This window comes from Giraffa tippelskirchi, chromosome 9 (genome assembly GCF_054371585.1).
Source record: "Giraffa tippelskirchi isolate mGirTip1 chromosome 9, T2T-mGirTip1v1.2.pri, whole genome shotgun sequence".
NCBI lineage: Eukaryota > Metazoa > Chordata > Mammalia > Artiodactyla > Giraffidae > Giraffa > Giraffa tippelskirchi.
This window is the reverse complement of record NC_137283.1, coordinates 133,896,786-133,913,573: the sequence shown is the minus strand read 5'-3', so window position 1 is coordinate 133,913,573 and position 16,788 is coordinate 133,896,786. Positions and strand designations below refer to the sequence as shown.

Below are 16,788 nucleotides of genomic sequence, written 5' to 3'. Positions count from 1 at the left end.
TTTGCTGGCATATCGAGTGCAGCACTTTCACAGCATCACCTTTGAGGATTTGAAATAGCTCAACTGGAATTCCATCACCTCCACTAGTTTTGTTTGTAGTGATGCTTTCTAAGGCCCACTTGACTTCACATTCCAAGATGTCTGGCTCTAGGTGAGTGATCACACCATCGTGATTATCTGGGTCGTGAAGATCTTTTTTGTACAGTTCTTCTGTGTATTCTTGCCACCTCTTCTTAATATCTTCTGCTTCTGTTAGGTCCATACCATTTCTGTCCTTTATCGAGCCTATCTTTGCATGAAATGTTCCTTTGGTATCTCTAATTTTCTTGAAGAGATCTCTAGTCTTTCCTAATCTGTTGTTTTCCTCTATTTCTTTGCACTGATCACTGAGGAAGGCTTTCTTATATCTCCTTGCTATTCTTTGGAACTCTGCATTCAGATGGACTAGTTCCTAAATTAAGTCATTGATAATGATTTTTTCAGATTCATTTCATATTATCTTCTAAAATATTTCCATCTTAGAAGAGACCACTGTGTGCTTTAAAGGTCAGCCATTCCAAGTCATCTTTAGAAAAAAAGCAACAAAATGAGATTTGTGCTTGGTGCCTTCTTTGCTTAAGGGATATTATTGAAGTAATGGATTAAACCAATCATGCTTCAAAACATCCTTCTCCTTTATTCCCCTCAGAGTACTCGGCATCCCCTGGAAAGATCTTACCTATTTGTTTACACATCTGCAGTCTTGCCACCACAGAAAGCAGGAGCTAAGCAGCTCTCTTGTCAGTGGTTACTTCCCAGGGGTAAGACTGTGCTGCACTGAGATTTACATGCCAAACTCAGTATGCTGACCCAGTAAATCTGTCCACTGTGGCACTCCACCCTCTTCCACCACAGACATGGGCTAGCTCATCAGAATCCTGCCCAGAAAGATGGGCTTCAGAGTTTGGGGGAAATACTCTTTATACTTTTGTCATTAAACTGTCTGGGATTATAGACAGACAGGAGAAGGAAATGGCAACCCACTCCAGTATTCTTGCTTGAAAAATTCCACGGACAGAGGAGCCTGGTGGGCCACAGTCCAAAGGGTCGCCAAGACTCAGACACGACCGAGCATCTAAGCATAGGCAGACAACCATTTGCTTGGCAAGTAGAGAGACCCATTAAGGGAGTAAATGACAGAAAAAAGAAGAAGAAGAAAATTGCTCAGTCATGTCCAATTCTTTGTGACCCCATGGCATGTAGCCTGCCAGGCTCCTCTGTCCATGGAATTCTCCAGATCAAGAATACTGGAGTGGGTTGTCATTCCCTTCTCCTGGTGGTCTTCCTGACCCAGGTATCAAACCCCAGGTCTCTTCCATTGCAGGAGGACTCTTTACTGTCTGAGCCATCAGGGAAGCCCAAGCCCTGGTTATACTGTTGGAGCACCTGGATTTAGCCATGCCATATTGAAGCCATATTCATCCTCAGGAGTCACAGAATTCTTTAGTTGGCGTGAGCCAGATTTCAGTCACTGTCAGCCAAAAGCATCTTGACTCTTTCATAAATATTTTCACAGTGATTGTAATATAAAAAAAAATCAAGTGAGATTTATAGTTTGGCACATTGAAAATCTATGAAAAGAAAATTGGAGACAGCAGAGGAAGGGGATGCTATGGAATTCAGTTGGTGTCTCATTGATAGGACCAAGCTCTCTGTTCCTGACAGTGAGCTCTGGGTTTTGCACTCTTTCATAGTCTGTTATCTTCACAGTCATATCTGTAGTAGGTACTTGATGCATGGGCGTGAGGACCAGGTGATGTTGGGAAAGCAATGACATTAGTTGGTCTAGTAGCAAGTGTCAAGCCAGGCTCAGTCACACGGTGAAACCTTACAGACATAATTTTAGTTCCTTGGAACAAGTGTGAGAGAGAAGTTCTTTGGAAGACAAGGCAAGGAATGTTCTTGGAAGAAATTGGAGACTAATGTAGCTTGATGGAAACAAACAAAAAAGCTCAGTTGGCACTCAAATCAGTTTGAGTTAATCTTTACAAGCAATAGAAACTATATCTAGCTAAATTAGGCAGAAAGAGGATTCATTACAATGGTGTTGGATGACTCACAGAATCTCTGGGTAAGCCAGAGAAGCAGGCTTGGGGGCATTCAGACAGGGCCACCTGCCAAATCACAAGGTAAACCTGGTCCAGGGAAGATGCCAAGCACTGCTTGTGTCTCAGACACTACCAGCTGCAGATAATATATGGAGCTGCCACTGTCTCCAGAGTGTGTTATATATGGCTTCTGCTTCTTTATGTCAGTAGCTTCCAAAGCAACATCTGTGTGACTTTAGAGGCATTGATGGGGTTGCAAGTAGAGGGCAGGCAGTGGAGTAGGACTGGCAGTGCCAAGTTCACATGCCATGCCCTAGCTGAAAGCGATGCTGCAAAAGTGGATGTAGGCACTGTCACCTTCTATCATAGCACATGAACTCAGCAAAATAATGTGGAGTATTCTCAGATACAAGGACATTCAAATGATGGGTGGCCAAGAATAATGGCAAACATACCAGCCACATTAAAGTTCCATGTGGGCAGTTATGAAGGGTGTAGGCTTTGGAATAAAATGGCCTGCATTCAAGTTCAGAGTCTGATACTTCCTTGCTCTTTAATTTGTCTAAGCCTCATTTTACTCATCTGAAAATGGAGATAAGAATAGAACCTAGCCCAGAGCTGGTGTCAGGATTGAGAAAGGCAACGCTCACGTGAGGAGCAATTTATCATCCTAAGAATGCCCAGCCGGTCCCCTTCTTCATCTGCTAAAGGAGATTCTGCTGGTAGCCTCTCAGTTTATTTTGCTCCCATATCCTCCAAGGAATGCTTGTTATTGTCAAAGCTGTCCCTAGAATTTTTGTGATACAGAATTGGGATAGAAGATAAGGAGGAATATAACTAAGATGTGCCTACACTAGGACAAAGACAAGAGAAGAAATTTTCGAGAATTTTGGAAAAGAGAGAGACTAGAGATATGGTGATACTAGAAAAGTGGATAGGAGGGAAAGGGGCTTTTAATAATATTGCCTTTAAAAAGATAGATAGGGAACTTCCCAGGTGGTCCAGTGGTTAAGACTCCATGCTTCCAAAGCAGGGAGCACGTAGTTTCATTCCTAGTTGGAGAACTAAGATCCCACATGCCATGTAGTGTGGCCAAAAAAATAAAATTAGAACAAAAACATAAATAGAAAATCTTATACACATAATTGTACATATTGTATATAATCTCTTATGGTATTGAGGAAATTCTAGTCATGAGTATGGTAATTTTACAATTATATTGTGATGGCTGACCATGTTTCTTTTAGGTAACACTGCCTTAAGAGTGAATTAAGTGGATCCTGGAGTCATCAAGAAGGAAACTGAAATACAAGTAAAACACTTAGCATAGTGCCTGGCACATAGGAAGTTGCTGTATACAAGGTAGATGCTATTATTGTCAGAACTGTATCAAAAAGTCAGAGAAAGAGTGATATGATGCAAGCAGTCACTTGAGCTATTGAACCAGAACTTCATAAAATCCTCTGAGGGAGAACAGGATTGATGCCAAACCTCGAGGCAATACTGAGCTGAATCTGCTGACAGCTGACTGCAGTGCCTTCATCCTTATATTCCATCTTCCACCTAGAAAGCAAAACTCTTTGTTATGAGCTGAACTGTGCCCCCTGCCCTCTCCCTTTCCTATGTTGAAGTCCCAGCCCTCAGTACCTCAGAATGTGACTTATTCAAAGCTAGAGCCTTCAGTGTAGTAATTAAGGTAGAATGAGGAGGTATGTATGTGTCCTAATCCAGTAGGTTTGAAGGAAGAGATGATGTCACAGACAGACACAGGTAGAGGGTAAATCATGTGAAGCCATCAGAAGACATCTACCTAGAAGCCAAAGAAAAAGATCCTCAGAAGAAACCAACCCTGTGGACACTGCGACCTTGAACTTCTAGCCTCTACAACTGTGAGGAAATAAATTTCTGTTGTTTAAACCATCCATCTGTGGTCCTTGTTATGGCAGCCTTACCAAACAATTACACCTGTAAATCAGTATCATCCAAGTTCAGAGCATCCTCAGTAAGCCCCATTGTACCAGCCAATGTGCTTAGGAGGCAGGGGGCAGATGCTCAGTAAGTACTGGCGGTGTCACCCAGGTTGGTAAATGTCAGTCTGGAGAAATAATCCAGAAGCTGTTAAATGCTAGAAATGAGTTTGGCAATATTCACTAATAATCATTATCATCAAGTAATTCTAAAATTTTTTTGTCTTTTTTTTTAAGTCACTAAGTAAAAACTATTAATAGCCAATAGCTGTTGAAGGTTTTAGCCTACTAGATGCTGTTAATTTGCTATATTAACTGATTTAATGTTCACAACCACCCAATTTATATTCAAATGTCAAAATATTCAGTTTTCGTTGAGTATGATCAGCACTATGATTATATTCTGATGTTAAACCCCATGTACAGATGAATAGATGAGACACAGAGAATTGAGGTAATTTCCCCAAGTTCCCAAAGCAGTCATTGGCAGAGTCTAGCTATGACTTGAGCTCCAGTGTCTGCACTCTTACTTATACTGCCTCATCATACAATGTGCTTCTTATAAGATATCTAGAAAATATTAAAAGAAACATAAAGAAAATAAAAAGCACCAAGAGGGTCTCTGAGTTTGTGTGTGTACTTGTATGACCTTGATAACCTAGGAAGTAATCCTCTCACTTTCTGCCACTTGAATCCTTGACCGGTCAGAGGTAAATATTGTAAATGACCTTTTGCCCTGATAAATATCAATGTGAGACATTTTAAAATATCTTAACCAAAAAGATATTAATGTGACTATTCCTTCAATAATGGTCAATGTTAGAGGAAAAAATAATATTTGCTGAGCTTTAATTATCCTTCCATGTAAACCAACTCCTTTGTCATCCTTTCCTTAATATGAATATGCTCATTATTAGTGTGAATAAGATTAGCATTCTAATTATACATTTGCACAAAGATCTCTTTTTCACTTTTTTCCCACCCATGGTTTTCAGTATTTGGCAATCTTGGTGCTGAGAGTCAGAGTCTGAAAGCTACTCTGGACCCCCCACCTCCTTTATTCACAACTTCCCACAGTTCCCAGTAGCCATAGATAGGTCCTTAGGCCTTGTCTATCATAGATTTCTTTCTGAAGTGCATGAGGAGTGACCCAGATTTTTTAAATGCCCACAGTCTCCTCTGAGATAGCAGTTACTTCAAAGGAAGGATTTGTTATGGAGAATACAAACAATTTCAGCTGGGAGCTACTCAGAGATTTTATAATTTGCCATTAAATAGGATTCTTAGCACTGGCAACAGAAGGCATTCTGCCATAGTGAACTGTTTCAAATGATCAGAGTTCATCATCATGTGGACTAAGAAAGTAGAAATAATCTTACCCTCCATCTAATAAGTAAATCAGACAGAATGCGTTATAACACAACTCAAGCATGCTAATGTAGGTTGTGATAGAAGATAAGACCTTTGTGATATACTGAAATCACTGCTAATTTTTCCAAGTCATTGGTCAAATGATTTTTTTCTAGGTACTATGTGAGAGCAAAAACCCTATTTCTAAATTCCTTTTGGAAGTGGGATATTAAAAAAAATTACCCATCTTATTGGAAATTTTGTTAGTGTCTTTCTGGGACACTCTTTGACTTAAAACAGCATAATATACCCTGCAGACAGATCAAATTTATAGAGTGGGACTTTTTAATCTTAATCTACCCAACTGTGTTGGGAATAGTACCTTGAATTCATTGTGTTTTCAAATTAAATTTAAATCCATAAATTTCTTATGCATGCAGTGCAAAACAATCCATGCCATGATATATATTTGTTAAATATTTGTGCTGTGCTTGCTGGAAATCACAAAAGGCAAGGTTGTTGTTCTTGACTCATACAAAGAGATTTGTTAAGTGAAAAGTTAGGGTTTAAAAAGACCAAACAGGGAAAAAATAATTATACTCCATTTGGAACTCAAGCATGTTGTTTGTACACAGACTGCATTAAAATAAAAATCTGAGTCATTGCTAGCTAGTATACACACCTTCAAATTGTATTTAGTATTTTACATTAATTTCAGTACTCCTAACAGCTTTATTGGGGCTTCCCAGATGGCTCAGGAGTAAGAATCTACCTGCAATTTGATCCCTGAGTTGGAAAAATCCCCTGGAGAAGGAAATGGCAACCCACTCCAGTATTCTTGCCTGGAGAATCCCACGGACAGAGGAGCCTAGAGGGCTACTACAGTCTATAGGATTGCACAGAGTCAGACACAACTGAAGTGACTTAGCACGCACGCACCCATTATTTAGGATATTCTGGTTATTTGAAAGCTGCTGAAGAAAGTAAAAATGTGAATATGGTTGCTTACATAACTAATTTATTCTAAGGCCCAGCCAGTCAACAAATCCCTGCTCTGGCATGGGCTTGGCAGTGGATAATCTCCTGTGTTGCATCACACACTGTGATGTTGTTACAGAGCCCCTACACCCTTGCCCTCGTATCCCTAGAAACACAGCATATTTCCTGGCAAGAGACCATCATCCTTAAAGTTGAGAGGCAAATACAGACTTTTTCCTACACTTGATGGCACCTCTTAATCTCCATATCCCCATTACTCTCTATAGTTCTTTTTGCTGTACCCAGGAGACGAGTCAGGAACAGAGAGAACTTTTGCGATAATAAAACACTTAAGTACTCTCCATTTTCAAAATACTTGCAATCAACTAAAGAAGCAGCATGGTATAGTGGATTTGAATCTTGACTATGCTTTTTACTAGCTTTTTTATTTTGGAAAAGTTCCACATCCTGCATGCAAAATGGGGTTAGTGATAACTGCTTTCAGCCGTTTTTGGAATGATGGTCAATGTATTGAAGTACCTAGTGGTCCCTGGCACATGAAAAGTACTCAACAAATGGCCACATATTATTTCTAGGGGTATCAGAAAAAGTATAGGACACAAGGCAAATTTTAATTTCAGATAGATAACCAATAATTTTAAAGTATTTTTAGTATATTGCATGGGGCATAGTTAAATTAACTTCATTTTTATTTGCTAAATCCGACAACCCTAATTATTTCATTTGATCTTTAGGATGACCATGTAAGTAGGTATCGTTCACATTTCACCGGTAAGGACACAAACTCAAAAAAATAAGTGATGTAAAATCATCATAAACATAAGTAGTAGGACCTGTTGTATTTTAAGACAGGTTTGGGATTTGTTTTTTCTCAAAAAAGAATGCTCTTTTGTGTTTTGTGTCTTTTACTTTCCTCTCTCTTTACTCTCAGTTCACCCACAAAAAGCTTACCACAACCACCTAAACATGGATGCTCTATGTATGGACTGTCTACATGGACAGAGAATAAGGGGTAGCATGCGGGACTTCCCTGGAGGTCCAGTGGTTAGGATTCCATGCTTCCACCGCAGGGGGCACAGGTTCAATATCTGGTAGGGGAACTAACATTCTGCATGCCACATGGTGAGGCAGCCCCAAATAAAGGGGGTGGCATGAGATTGAATTACATGTGGTAGAGTAAGAGATCAAACAAGATCTTACTCCGAAGAGGAGAACTGTCTTTAAACACAAGGCTTAAGAAATTATACTTCAATTGAAAAATACAAACAAAACACAAGGGTTGAGATGAGATGAATTAAAAAGAAAGATAGATTTTAATTCTATTATTACTCAATATTGATATTTCTAGTTCAGTCGCTCAGTTGTGTCCAACTCTTTGTGACCCCGTGGACTGCAGCACGCCAGACTTCCCTGTCCATCACCAACTCCCAAAGTTTGCTCAAACTCATGTCCATCGAGTCTGTGATGCCATCCAGCCATCTCATCCTCTATTGTCTGCTTCTCCTCCTGCCTTCAATCTTTCCCAGCATCAAGGTCTTTTCTAATGAATGAGTTCTTCGTAACAGGTGGCCAAATATTAGAGTTTCAGCTTCAGCATCAGTTCTTCCAATGAATATTCAGGACTGATTTCCTTCAGGATGGACTGGCTGGATCTCTTTTCAGTCCAAGGGACTCTCAGACTTTTCCAACATCACAAGTCAAAAGCATCAATTCTTCAGTTCTCAACTTTCTTTATAATTCAACTCTCACATCCATACATGACTACTGGAAAAACCATAGCCTTGACTGGATGGACCTTTGTTGGCAAAGTAATGCCTCTGCTTTTTAATATGCTGTCTAGGTTGGTCATAACTTTTCTTCCAAGGAGTAAGTGTCTTTTAATTTCATGGCTGAAGTCACCATCTGCAGTGATTTTGGAGCCCCCCAAAATAAAGTCTGCCACTGTTTCCCCATCTATTTGCCATGAAGCAATGGGAACAGATGCCATGATCTTAGTTTTCTGAATGTTGAGCTTTAAGTGAGCTTTTTCACTCTCCTCTTTCACTTTCATCAAGAGGCTTTTTAGCTCTTCTTTGCTTTCTGCCATAAGAGTGGTGTCATCTGCATATCTGAGGTTATTGATATTTCTCCCGGCAATCTTGACTCCAGCTTGTGCTTCATCCAGCCTGGCATTTCACATGATGTACTCTGCATATAAGTTAAATAAGTGGGGTGACAATATACAGCCTTGACATACTCCTTTCCCAGTTTTGAACCAGTCTGTAACTTTCAGGGGCTTCGCTGGTGGCTCAGACAGTAAAGAATCTGCCTGCAATGCAGGAGACCTAGGTTTGATCCTTGGATCAAGAAGATCCTGTGGAGAAAGGAATGGCTACTCACTCCTGTATTCTTGCCTGGAGAATTCCATGGACAGAGGAGCATGGGGGGCTACAGTCCATGGGGTTGCAAAGAGTCAGACACAATTGAGTGACTAACACCAACAAAACATAGTAACTTTCCAGCAATATCTAGTAAAGCTCTACTTACTAGAAGGTGCATATGAAGTAGTGAGCTCCCTCAACATAGATGTGAAGTTGGGGGTCAGCGAGATACCATAGATACCCCATTAAGATCCACAAAGTCAGGAATCAGGATTTGTTGTATCTTATCAACATATATTTCCCACTTGTCTCACTTTTTCTGTGTCTTGTTCCTCATGGTTTATCAGCATCTTCATCAAACAGTGACTGAAGAAGATAAAGCTCAAACTAAGTAATGTCAGCTAGCACATCATTACAGATGAGGTTTAGGTTGTGGGAGAGATTTCGCTAAGCCAGGTCAGAGTTACAATAACCAAGAGATGGCCCTATCAATAATGATATTAGAGGAGGTAGGAGAAGAACTTCAAAATCAGCTTTGAATTGCCTTTTTTCAGGGATGCACCAATTTAAAAACATCCACCATTAATGTAGAGGTCAAGAGGGATAAATCTCCTGATCCCCAAGGTAGGGAAGCTTCACATAGTGTCATCTCCATAAAGTATTCTGACCTCCATTTGTTAAGGTCTCTTGAGAAGAACTTTGATTTATTTCAGCCAGCACACCAAAGACTTTTTCCTATTGTAGATATATACTCAGAAAAAATGTAACACACTAGCATTTATATATGGTGTTAATTTGAGTGCCTGAGACAGGTACTTGCTCACAGAAAGAACCGAGTCCTGCGTGTCTTCAATTTACCATGCACCCAGGAGGCCCATGCTGCTGTTCCTGGAATGCATTTTGCTGACATTTTCACAACTATTCCCACTGCCTCTTTTACCGTACAGTGGTATCCTCTTCTGCATATTTTAGTTTTTATTTTTATTGATTTACTTGGAGTGCTAGAGAGGCTGAACTTGGGGTATGATTTTTAATCTGCATGAACATATTTCCCTTTCCATATTTATGAAAGCCTTACTTGGCATCTCTGAGAAGGAAATCACTATACAGTGTGGGAAACCCGAAGAGTGACAGGCCAATTGGGCCCCAAAACTCTGCGTATTGACAACACCTGCTATCTCAGCTCATATCTACACACCTGGACTGGAAATAGCCACCGTGAAATTTCAATTGTTTACTCTGCAATAAATCTGCAAACTGCTTAGCTCAAGATCTAGTTTTCTCCAAGCAGCATTTCTCAAACTGTTGACCATGGACCCCCTGCATTATGCTCATCTGAGGAGCTTAGAGAGAAGGCAATTTCTGGGCCCCTGCTGCAGACCTCTTACTGAATTAGAATCTGTAGTTGACAACAATGAGTCTTTAAACCCTCACCTTAGGGGACTTCCTTGGCAGTCCAGTAGATAAGACTCCATGTTCCCAAAGCAGGGAGTCCAAGTTCTATCCCTAGTCAGAGAACTAAGACCCCATAAGCGGTAACTAAGCCCTTGCACCACAATGAAAACTGTGCAGGCCTGGGTATTAAGTCGCTTCAGTGGTGTCCAACTCCATGTGACCCTGTGGACTATAGCCTGCCAGGCTCCTCTGTCCATGGGATTCTCCAGGTAAGAATACTGGAATGGGTTGCCATGCCTTCCTCCAGAAGAGCTTCCCAACTCAGGGATCAAGCCCGCATCTCAATGTCTCTGGCACCGGCAGGCGGGTTCTTTACTACTAGCGCCACCTGGGAAGCTCACAATGAAGCCTAAGTGCGGCCAAAAGAAACCTTGCCTTAGAAAATGTACAAATGAGACCTGAACTGAACTTGATCAACTACTATGGTGTAGCTAATTACTGCCTGTGATTTCATCGTTTCCCTGCCTCCTCTGGCCCATGCCTCTGAGTGGAAGGAGCTATATAGTGACCATGTCTGAGAGGAACACCGAGCAGCTCCGAGGACCCAGGCTGGGTGAGGCCAGCAGTCTGTCAGCTTCATCGAGGCCAGTACCGCTGTGTGTGATTCTCTTGCATCTCTATACTGGGTTCAGTACCTGCGGGACCATCTGGCAAAGATGCCTCCACTTACCTTACACCTGTGGAGAGAGACACCCTGGGTGCTCTGTGCTCAGTCACTCAGACTCTGCAACCCCGTGAACTGTAACCTACCAAGCTCCTTGGTCCATGGGATTTTTCCAGACAAGAATACTGGAGTGGGCTGCTATGCCCTCCTTCAGGAGAGCTTCCTGACCCAGGGATCTAACCTGCATCTCTTGTGTCTCCTTCATTGGCAGGTGGTTTCTTTACCACTGCACCACCTGGGAAGCCCTTGGAAAGAGACACACATGCATTAATTGTTCTCACAAATAACATGTATCCTAATTCATTGAAACTACAAATTGAATATCCTGTGGTTTTTCTATTAGCTTTCAATTCCTCCTCATTGGGAATCAGTAAAATCATTAGTCAGAGATGGTTAAAGGAATTATCTTTTTCCTGGTCTGGTCTGGTCTGAGTCTTTTTTTCCCCCATCTGTCTGGCACCTGCACGTTGCCCTGATCCTCTTCTATTTTAGGCTAGTCCTGTTGGAATGGTCATTTCCTCATTAAATGACATTTAATGCCAGCATCCCAACAATTCCAGGCTTCCTATAATAGCTCAAAGCCTGGCTCTCAGACACGGCAACTGTTCAATTGAATTTCTGTGGTCTATCTCACTCCCTAATTACACAGAATTAAAGTGGTTCCCTCAGGGTCCCGATCTCTCTGAAAAATGTCTCTCCCCAGAGGAAAATGAGCAGTTCATCGTCTACTCCTCAGCTCTGAGCCTCCTGTGGATTGCCTGTCACTGGTTCAGGGAGGCTGTGTGTTCCCTCAGTCTGGCAGGTAATAAGACCTTCTAAATTGAGCTTCCCTCCCATCGCCTGGAAAAATTCTCTATCTGCACAAAAACTCTCGCATTGTACCGTATTTTCTATGACCAAACACTCTCGAAGACACCTGAGGTGATCCTGCCTCTATTGTGTGAACTACCCTACCAACGTCTGCATAAGCCTCCCAACCTGTTTGCAGGTGGGAGATAAAGTGACTGCTCCCTTCTCAGAGGGCACAGCCATCCTGTCGTGCTCCCAGACTGGACAGGAACCTGGGAATTGGGAGAAGCAGGAGTTCATGGATACTTCTTTGTCTAGTAAGTGTTCCACCTTCATGGAGCAGCCAGGAGGTGAGGCTCAGGGTCTCACATTATCTCCAGAGACTATCCTGCTCCTGTGTGCTGTGTGAGTGATGAAGAACTCACCATCCAGGGTATAAGTAATAGGAGCTTTGGGTGCTAAAGAAGAGGCCATCATGGAGGAGGAGGAGCCTCTCCCCTTCTCTCTTGACAATAAGGATCATAAATGACCACCTAGCTTCAAATAGTGATAATCGTGGGTGGGAAGAACTAGAATTTTCATCAAAATTTAAGCCACGGTTGTCTTCAGGTGATAAAAATAACACAATGAATAGAAACATGGACTCTTACTGGGTACACTGTTAGTATTTGATGGGTTTTATAATGAAGTCCTCCAAAGCAAGAAGTTGAATTTTAAACTGTTCTTGGATTTTGTTCAAATTCCATTTTCAAAAGGATGCAGTGCTAACTACAAGATTTTAATCACTCCAGAAAACTTGCTCTCGAAAATGGTCTATTCCTAAAGGAAAACATTTTATAATGAAAGGTGATAAAGTGCTATAATTGCATGAAATGAGAATTTGCTAGTCAATTTGGGCAGAAAAATTGAATCGAGCTGGAAAATCTGTGCTGCAAATCTTCAATCCTCCAACTAAATAAAACAGCAGTAGAGATGTTTACATTTTACTGTTTCTTGTTTTTTACTAGAATTATTTTGATGATACTACATAGGCCTGAATTATCCAAATAGAAACCTGATTTACTGGAATGACCTTTCTCAGGGAAAGAATAAAAGTATTATCCCAATGATTTTTTAAAAATGGATTTAACTGAAGAAATCTCAGGCTCCCTTGATCCAATATATTCATTTGTTCATTCAATAGATAATTACTTGATCAGGATGTGGACTAGCCAGCACATATAATGGACATCCCTTTTTTTTCGTCTTTGGATCAAACACCTATACTGGCTTACAGAAACATTTCCAAAGATGAAGATGCTTGTCAAGTAAAATTAAGTTTCTCTCCCATCTCATCTCAAGTGGGTGTTAATAACACTTTGTTAATCCCACTGAAAATTTCAAATGATTCCTTCTATATTTCATTTAAATAATCATATGCACATATATTTATCATTTTCTTTATACTATTCATAAAACAAATAACAATATATATATGCTTATTATTCTGTAACTTTTCCCCTCTTATTATATACTGAATGATAGCCAAGACAAGGTACAGAGGATATGCCTTGTTATTTTCCTTTATTACATGGAATTCGATAGACTAAAATTTCATCATTTAAAAATTCAATCATTGCCTTATTGACAGGTTTTGAGATTTTTTTCTAGCTTTTGTAAATAGGAAAATTGCCACAATAAATGCTCTTTAATGTATATATTTATATGCAATTTTTTCTACTTTATATATTGTCAGAAGTATACACAGCTATGTTAAAGATATATGCATTTTCAACTTTAATAAAAATGCCAGATAACTTTTGTACAAATTATGGCAGTATACAGTCACACCAACAATGTATCTGAGTTCCTCATACACTAGCTAATGTTTGATATTATCATTTTTAATTTTGGAATCTAATAGTTAGGCATGATAGCTTGCTTTTGTTTTAGTTTGTATTTCCCAGATGACAAAGGTCCATATATTTATTGGACATTTTCCCTTTCTTTTCTGTGGACTGCCTGTGGATATCCTTAGGCCATTTTTCTATTGGATTGTTTATAAGTTGCTTGCACATTTGCTAGAAGCTCTTTGAAATACAATCCTTTGCTATGTTGATTGCAAGCATCTTTCCCAGACTGTTTGACTTTTGACTTCTTTGATGTTTTCTTTTGCCATACTGAAGCTTTTAATTTCTATGTAGAAAAACTCTGTCAAATTTTATTATTCTCTTTTCTAAGAAGTTTACCCCACAAACAATCTCCACCCCAATAGTACCCAGACCACCTCTGTATTATGTAGGCTTTACAGCTGCAGGTTCCTATGACATCTTTTGGAACCAACCTCTGGTTTTGGGTTTTTTCCCCTCAACCTTTCCTGCATGGTCTCTTGCTCTGCTCTGCTCTCTAAATCACTCTGGGTTTTATGGGGAGGAGGGGTTGTATCTTTTCCCTGTGTTTTTGTTTTATCTTTTGTTTACAGACAACGTGTTTTGTCAAAGAAGAAAACTATATGGAAATATTACTGTTAGGATACTTTATAAAAGGGCTAGAGAAAGAAAGCGCATAGTGCTAGGAGGACAAATTCAAGCGAACCAGGGTTCCATCACGTGTCACCTTCTGCCACACACACCTACACCTACACGTTAAAGCTTTACAGCATGGGACTTCCCTAGCAGTCCAGAGGTTAGAACTCTGTGATTCCACTGCCAGGTGCCGGGTTAGATCCTTGACTGAGGAAATAAGATCACACAAACTGAGCAGCTTGGCCAGAAATACCCAAACAAACAAAACAGAAAAAAAAAACAAAACCAGAAACAAATAAACAAAAAACCACTTACAGCATTCCTATACACCCTGGGCCCTAAAATCCTTACAATAAAGCACAGGCAGCAGATGGCATTTCTCAAAGAGGACCACAACAATATCTCTCATCTCATGTGTTTCTTAGAACCTTGTTGCTCCCCCACCAAGAGGTGGGGTTTAATTCCCCTCCTCTTGCATCTAGGTAGATTTGTGACTCACTTGTAACCAACACCACGTAGCAGATGCAACTCTGCTGGCCTTCCAAGGTTGAGTCATAAAAGGTGACACAGAATCTGCCTTCTTCGCTGAAACACTCGCTCTTGAAGGTGGGATACACATCCTTGAGGTCTTTAGCCATTCGGTTGTCCTGAGGCCACCGTGCAGTTAGGAAGGCTTGCGGAAGACCGCGTATATATAAAAAGAGAGAGAGATGCTCTGCCAGTCCCCAGCTGCTCCAGACCTCTGCTGCCCCAGCCACTGTCTGACTGATCCACATGGGAGACCTCAAGCCAGACTCAACCAGCTGAGCCCTTCCTGAATGCCTGTTCTACAGATACGAAGAGTCATAAGAAAATGTTTACTGTTGTCTTAAGCCTCTAGGTGTTGGGATGGTTTGATACACGGCCGTAAATAATTAGAATGGCACACTAGATAGTGGCAACCCAATTCAAGGGGGTGTCCATGAATTGAAATCTATCAACTACCCTTTGCCTAATTATAGGTGGAATTTTAGGCATCTGTAAGTAAGATTTTTTTAAACAGAGAACTTTTCATAGGTTTCTTAAGTCACTCAGTGACTTTTTTTTTTTAATTCTTGGATATAATTCTGGGTCTGCTACTTTTCCAGAAAACTGTTCCCTACATTATCATCATGTCTCCTCCTCTATTAAAAAAAAAAAAAAGCATAAGAAATCTGTGGGGTGAAGATCTAGAACTGAATGCTGGGGCTGCAAGGAACAGTCTACATATTTTATTCTGGTTCCTATTAGGCCTTCACTCCAAGCGCCCAGGCAAAAACCCTGTCAACAAGAGCCTAGGGGTTGTCTGTGCTACGTAAGCCCCCTCAAAGGTATGAAGGAGAGTTAATATCTGTACACATCTTTCCATAATCTTAGAGACATTCAAGACGGTGATGGCATCCATGCTTATTTTTTATTATTTGGCTCCTGAGAGACTTTCTTCCCTCCTTCCCCTATATAACCCCATCTCCAAGGTAACCCATGTTAGCCACTTTACATGTATCCATGTGTCCTATCATTTTTTGTTGTTGTGTCATTTTTGGTCACTTGGCTTGCCGGATCTTAGTTCCCTGACCAGGGATCGAACTCAGGGCTCCAGCAGTGGAAGCACTAAGTCCTAACCACTGGACTGCCAGGGAATTCCCTCCTGCCATATTTTAATCTGAGTTTAATTAGTGATACACAGCCAGAGGGGCATCACCAGCATTACCATATGGAAAGCTAATGTGTGTAGTCTTGTTAACCACATAGACTGTGTCAGCTGCCACACAGCTCAGAGCCAGCTACAGTACCTCCATGCCTTACACCTGGATCCCATTCCCACTGCTTTTCTCTCCCTTCCCACAGAGCTTGCTTCACTTCACATCATTTGAAGCCAAGACATTGCTACTTATGTTTTCATCTCCCCAGCCCTCTTTCTTTCCTTCTGCCATGTTCTCCCTAGCAATGTTTACTGATGTTCTTTATATTTCTTCTCAAGAAATTTAGGCGTCACACAGGTAACGGTTGGACACATGCAGTAACTCGAGACTAACTATTGGCAAAAGCCCTTATTCTTGTTGATTTGAAACAGAAACTGTGCCTTGCTGGGTTGCCTTGCTGTGCCTGGATGGGTTCACTGACCTCTCCCTTTAGTAAACGCTTTGCTGCTGCTTCCATGTCCACTACACATTCCAGAAGGCAAGTTGGAAAAACACTATTAGTTTTCCGGCTATCATTGTTCTATTGTCACCATAGCGACAGATGTTATGTGAAATCAGCTGCTTTATTGTGAAAACAGTGTAGGCTGAAAGCTGGCCTTGGGGAAGTTGCAAAGAACATGAGATTCAATTCTGATATATTATCTTGTGGATTTTCTTTTCTATATTAGTTTTTCTTTGAAATATACTTTATTGCAAGGCAATAATATAAAAAATCAAAGGGTCATTTTCTGAATTTCTTCAGTGGTTACTCAATTCCAATAGTATAAGAACAGGTCTTGGTGGATGCCTTGAGAACAAAATCAAATATGTGCAAATTCGAAGAACTTCAGAGCAGCCAAAGAAACCATAATGGTTAATGTGTTGTGTACTAAAACCTTAGGTGATTTCACTC

General features: G+C 40.7%; 1 long non-coding RNA gene across 1 annotated transcript; it reads right to left on the bottom strand.

Annotated features, from left to right (window-relative positions):
• Positions 1–3,223: 3,223 nt before the first annotated feature.
• LOC145521296 (uncharacterized) lies at positions 3,224–16,418 on the bottom strand. Its single transcript, XR_014065301.1, has 3 exons — positions 16,318–16,418; positions 3,735–3,897; positions 3,224–3,650 (listed from the first exon to the last, which is right to left on the bottom strand). It is a non-coding gene; the product is annotated as an uncharacterized LOC145521296 (long non-coding RNA).
• Positions 16,419–16,788: the final 370 nt, after the last annotated feature.